The following is a 6,455-nucleotide window of genomic DNA, read 5'->3' as shown; positions in this document are numbered from 1 at the left end:
TAGAAGCCATTGACCCTTTCTGGAAGCCCTATAAATGCCATCTTCTGCAGTGATACCATAGGAACCGATGTCTACAATTACAAACCGGTATTGACTGTCAGCCAAGGCCAACAGCACTACCGAGAAATACTGTTTGTAATTGTAGAATCGGGACCTGAAGGTGGCGGCTTCTTCACACGGATATGCAATTGGGAAATTGAACATTCTCCATGTACCCATTCGCAATGCGCATCCGCTGTTCTATCATGGGTTGAGGCATCACCGTGCCTTTCAGTCTCTGCCAGATGAGCTCAAAGGTCGACCGGATAATTCCAGAAATGGTCGAAGTCCCCAGTAGGAATTCAAAGTGAAGGGATGCAAACGAATTTCCAGTCGCAAGGAATCTGAAGAAATACAATAACTAAGGCCTCATTCACACGGCAGGGTTTCCCGGCCGGGTGCCGGCCGTTCATAAATCGGCCGGCACCCGGCTGCATTAGGAATGATACACCCCTAATGGGGCTATTCACACGACCGATTTTTTGACGGCCGGGAAATCCGGCCGTCAAAAAATAGGACATGCTCTATCTTTGCCCGGGCACCCGGCCGCCCGGCTCCCATAGAAGTCTATGGGGCCGGGTATTACACGGCCATCACCGGAATGTGTTCCGAGTGATGGCCGGGTTTCCCGGAGCTTGCGCTCTATCTCCTCCTCCTCACAGCGCAGAGTGCATGTGAGGAGGAGGAGTTGATGCCATTCTGACGAATGGCATCGCTGTACACTGTGTTGCAGGGCCGGGGTGTACAGCAGGTGGAAGGGAGCGCTGCGCTGGCTCCCTTCCCCTGCTTGTTAAAAGCACCCTGGCTCGGCGACACCTTCGATGGCGCCGCTAGTAGCAGCAGCTGCTGCTGCTGCGGCTGCTACTACTGCAGCGACGCCACTATAGCAGAGCAGGGAGGTATCTCCCCGCTCTGCTCTGTGCTAGCCGCACTTTAGCTCCTTGAAGGAGCGGAATCCCCGTGTTTTCGGGGATTCCGCTCCTGGACAGAGCGCTTGATGTCTCTGTCCATATCTGGGCAGTGACATCAGGGGAAACTCCTGAAGCGGAATCCCCGAACACATGGGGATTCCCCTTCAGGAGCTGCCGCTGATGTCACTGTCCGGATCTGCCCGGCCCGGCACGGATGCATAACTTTATGCAAACCGGCCGGGCAAAATGGCCGATTTTACCGGCCGACACTCGGGCTCGGGAACGACCCGGTGTGAATCCCGCCTAACTAAATTAATTACATAGACTATGAACATTGCTGCCCTGTTTACAGGCCTCCTCAACTTACTCTGTGAGGTTACCTACAGTGCATTTAAAAATAGAAATTACATGACTATTTATTGGATATTGTTTGTGGCCTTCCCAATAGATTAGCAAGGAAAAACATGTTGTAAAAGTGGGAATTTATTGTACTGATAGGTATATCATTCTGAGAGTGTCACGGGGGAATTGGGTCAGACCATTTACTATAGTGTTAGCTGTGTCAGGCTGTCGGGGCAAATTTTTTAAAGAGAACTTTTCACCTGCCCATACATGTGCAGCTGAGTGCAGCATGTAATGGGCAGGGCTGCACAAACCCTGGGGCACTTTAAAAAAAAATTCTACCCTCCTTCGTTATTTAGATATCGGTGCCGTTATATTTGGCGCCCGATATTTAAATAAGCCCCTGAACGGTCAATGGGTCGTGTTACATGGCTGTGACACTGTCCAATCAGCTACGGACAGTGTCACAGCAAAAGCTGGAGAGAGGAGAGCGTGTGCGAGCGCACGCTCTCACTCTCCAGCTCTCGGCAGACAAGGACAAGACTGATCTTTAACAAGAGATCATACAGTCTTGTACTTGTCTGCTGAACTGGCAAGTGGGCGTGTCACTGCTATCTAGAGTGCAAGAGCTGGAGAGAGGAGAGAGCACGTACAGTGAAGGAAATAAGTATTTGATCCCTTGCTGATTTTGTAAGTTTGCCCACTGTCAAAGACATGAACAGTCTAGAATTTTTAGGCTAGGTTAATTTTACCAGTGAGAGATAGATTATATAAAAAATAAAAAAAACAGAAAATCACATTGTCAAAATTATATATATTTATTTGCATTTTGCACAGAGAAATAAGTATTTGATCCCTTTGGCAAACAAGACTTAATACTTGGTGGCAAAACACTTGTTGGCAAGCACAGCAGTCAGACATTTTTTGTAGTTGATGACGAGGTTTGCACACATGTTAGATGGAATTTTGGCCCACTCCTCTTTGCAGATCGTCTGTAAATCATTAAGATTTCGAGGCTGTCGCTTGGCAACTCGGATCTTCAGCTCCCTCCATCAGTTTTCGATGGGATTAAGGTCTGGAGACTGGCTTGGCCACTCCATGACCTTAAAGGGAATGTGTTGCCAGAAAAACATGTTTTGTTTTTTTTTAATTAAAAATTTAGTGTGTAGGTGATTAAACATTGTTCAAATTTTTTTTATTTTTTTCACGAGTCAGGAAATATTATAAATTAGATTCTAATTTATAATATTTCCCATTGCTGGTCACTAGATGGAGCTATTCCCAAAATTGCAGCATTGCAAATTTGGGTAAAAAGCCCTCGCTCTAGTGAGCTCTCAGCATCCCCCCCTCCTTTATCCTGGCTAGTGCCGGGATAAACGAGGGGTTTGAACGGTCTAACCTCCTACACTGTGTGTCGCCATTTTTTGAGCTAACACACAGTGTAGTAGGTTTACATACAGTAGTAAACGTACACAAACACGAACATACATTGAAATCTCTTACCTGCTCCTGCCGCCGCAGCTCCCTCCGGCCCGTCCGCTCCGTCTGCTGCCGCTGGTCCAAGTGCACAAGTCCGGAAGCCGCGACCGGAAGTAGTAATCTTACTGTCCGGCCGCGACTTCCGATCCACAGGAAAATGGCGCCGGACGGCGCCAATTTCAAATTGGACTGTGTGGGAACGGCGCATGCGCCGTTCCCACACAGACGACGTACACAGAAGTGGATGGGACGGGAGCCGTTCGCAGTCCCTATGGGACTGTGGCTGCCGTATTCCATGTCTGTATGTGTCGTTAATCGACACATACAGAAATGGAACAAAAAATGGCAGCCCCCATAGGGAAGAAAAAGTGTAAAAATAAGAAAAAGTAAAACACAAACACACAAATAAATAGAAAAGTTTTTAATAAAGCACTAACATCTTTAACATATGAAAAAAAAATTTGTGATGACACTGTTCCTTTAATGTGCTTCTTTTTGAGCCACTCCTTTGTTGCCTTGGCTGTATGTTTCGAGTCATTGTCGTGCTGGAAGACCCAGCCACGAGCCATTTTTAATGTCCTGGTGGAGGGATGGAGGTTGTCATTCAGGATTTGACGGTACATGGCTCCATCCATTCTCCCATTGATGAGGTGAAGTAGTCCTGTGCCCTTAGCAGAGAAACACCCCCAAAACATAATGTTTCCACCTCCATGCTTGACAGTGGGGACGGTGTTCTTTGGGTCATAGGCAGCATTTCTCTTTTTCCAAACACGGCGAGTTGAGTTAATGCCAAAGAGCTCAATTTTAGTCTCATCTGACCACAGCACCTTCTCCCAATCACTCTCAGAATCATCCAGATGTTCATTTGCAAACTTCAGACGGGCTTGTACATGTGCCTTCTTGAGCAGGGGGACCTTGCGGGCACTGCAGGATTTTAATTCATTACGGCGTAATGTGTTACCAATGGTTTTCTTGGTGACTGTGGTCCCAGCTGCCTTGAGATCATTAACAAGTTCCCCCCGTGTAGTTTTCGGCTGAGCTCTCACCTTCCTCAGGATCAAGGATACCCCACGAGGTGAGATTTTGCATGGAGCCCAGATCGATGTCGATTGACAGTCATTTTGTATGTCTTCCATTTTCTTACTATTGCCCCAACAGTTGTCTCCTTCTCACCCAGGATCTTACTTATGGTTTTGTAGCCCATTCCAGCCTTGTGCAGGTCTATGATCTTGTCCCTGACATCCTTAGGAAGCTCTTTGGTCTTGCCCATGTTGTAGATGTTAGAGTCAGACTGATTAATTGAGTCTGTGGACAGGAGTCTTTTATACAGGTGACCATGTAAGACAGCTGTCTTTAATGCAGGCACCAAGTTGATTTGGAGCGTGTAACTGGTCTGGAGGAGGCTGAACTCTTAATGGTTGGCAGGGGATCAAATACTTATTTCTCTGTGCACAATGCAAATAAATATATATCATTTTGACTATGTGATTTTCTGTTTTTTGTTTTTTTTATATAATCTATCTCTCACTGGTAAAATTAACCTAGCCTAAAAATTCTAGACTGTTCATGTCTTTGACAGTGGGCAAACTTACAAAATCAGCAAGGGATCAAATACTTATTTCCTGCACTGTATGCGCGCTCTCCTCTCTCCAGCCCTTGCACTGTCCGTAGCAGTGACATGCCCCCTTGCCACTACACGCCCCCTTGCCAGTTGGCAGGTGAAAGGCTCTCTTTAAAAAAGCAGACAGTATGTATCCTTAACTCGGGGTGACGATGAGCCGTTCCTCAGGTGAAACGCATGTTAGTGTTCCGTAATGTTTGTTCGGAACGGAGCTTCTACAGCAGACGGTCAAAAGTTGGTACTTACATCCGACAGAAGGAATGAAATTTCGCCAGGTGCAGTCGCATGTCCTGCAGGCACCCGAGGGGTTAACGACTGGATGCCTTCTGACTGAGGGGGCTAGGGAGGGGGTATTTCATAACAGCGGGCTTTTGGCAATTTGCCATTGGGTCCACTTGTTAACTAGAGGTGGAGCTAAGTTAATAAAAGTTTGAACCAAACTAATTTTCCCTCACCCACCCTCCCTTTAGAGTCTTCTTTATTTCCTTTATTAGGGTGCAATGTAAATTTCGGTAGTAGGCACATTGGCCTACTGTTTTCCTGATCTTTTTGTACAGATGATGTATATTGATATTTATTTTCTCTTTGTCACAGCTGGAGCGGAGAGAGCAGTGCTTTACAAAGAATGGTCATCTGAGTCAAACAGCAGTCATACATGTCCACCACGAATAAGCGGTGGCCGATATTCGAGATGACCACTTATGATATTTATGCTCTCATATGTTTTATTAATAAAGCTGTGGCCTACCCCACTTTTTCCATCAAGAAGTCTCTATTGTACTCCTTTCTAATATTTATGATTTACATACACTATGGGTAAATGAAGCAGCTCCCCTCAGTCTCATACAGGGTGTGGAAATGCACTTTCTAAGCACATTAGGAGACAATGGGATGAACCCAAAGCCTCCTTCTCCTCCTAGGTTCTTCCTCCACCATCTGGAGTCGCTCTCCATATGTGCGAGAGATCAGCCACAACAGAAGCATACGGTCCATGTGTTTGGATGCCATGTTCAAAAGCCAAAAAGTAGTCAAAAAACAAACTGACAAAAAAGAGGAATCAGACAAAGGTCTCCTGTTTCCTGAGGGTTGGGACAAAATTGTGAAAAAAGTCCTCCTTACGTTTTTTTTAGTGCGTATCATATGCATTACATACGGGTGACATACGTGTGACATGTGCTAAACACGAAAATATGGAAACACCACAGAGACACTCACGCGCATAAATTGCGGCGTGTTTTGCAGACAGTAAACGTCCACGCTCGTGTGAATGTAGTCCCAGAAACCCCATTTCAAATGCTCTATTAGGGTATTCTGAGTTAATATAGTGTCCCGTTTAATCAGGAACCTCCTCTATTAGCCGAAGTATATAGAAGTTACAAAGAGTGTCTCTCGCTCTGGAGGACCTGTTATATCCATGCATTACACAGACAGCCTATTGTTTTGAATGGGAACTGCGTAACGCTTAATTTCCCCTGATGAGGCGCTGCTGGGAAATGAAACACTTGCTGCTGGGTTCTTCTACAGATTACAGATGATTGCTGGGGCTTCCAACAGTGGGACATCCTGTGATCAACTTATTGGTTCAGGAACCCTTTAAATATAAAGGGATTATCCAAAGCGGACAAAGGGGTCAAAGTTGTCTGCTGTGCCCCCCTTTCGAAACATGCTAGGCTGATTTTCAGTTGATCAATTAGATTTTTTTTAGTGATCAAGCAAAATGCAACCACCATCTGATATCTATAGCTTAAAGAGTCTCTGTCACCACATTATAAGTGCCCTATCTCCTATATAAGGAGATGGGCGCTATAATGTAGGTGACAGTAATGCTTTTTATTTAGAAAAACGATCTATTTTAAACCACTTTATTAGCGATTTTTAGCTTTATGCTAATGAGTTTCTTAATGCCCAAGTGGGCGTATTTTTACTTTCGACCAAGTGGGCGTTGTACAGAGGAGTGTATGACGCTGACCAATCAGCATCATGCACTTCTCTCCATTCATTTACACTGCACTAGCGATATAGTTATATCACTATGTGCAGCCTCATACACAAACACTAACATT

Source organism: Rhinoderma darwinii, chromosome 3, assembly GCF_050947455.1.
Source record: "Rhinoderma darwinii isolate aRhiDar2 chromosome 3, aRhiDar2.hap1, whole genome shotgun sequence".
Taxonomy (NCBI): Eukaryota; Metazoa; Chordata; class Amphibia; order Anura; family Rhinodermatidae; genus Rhinoderma; species Rhinoderma darwinii.
This window is presented reverse-complemented; position numbering follows the sequence as displayed.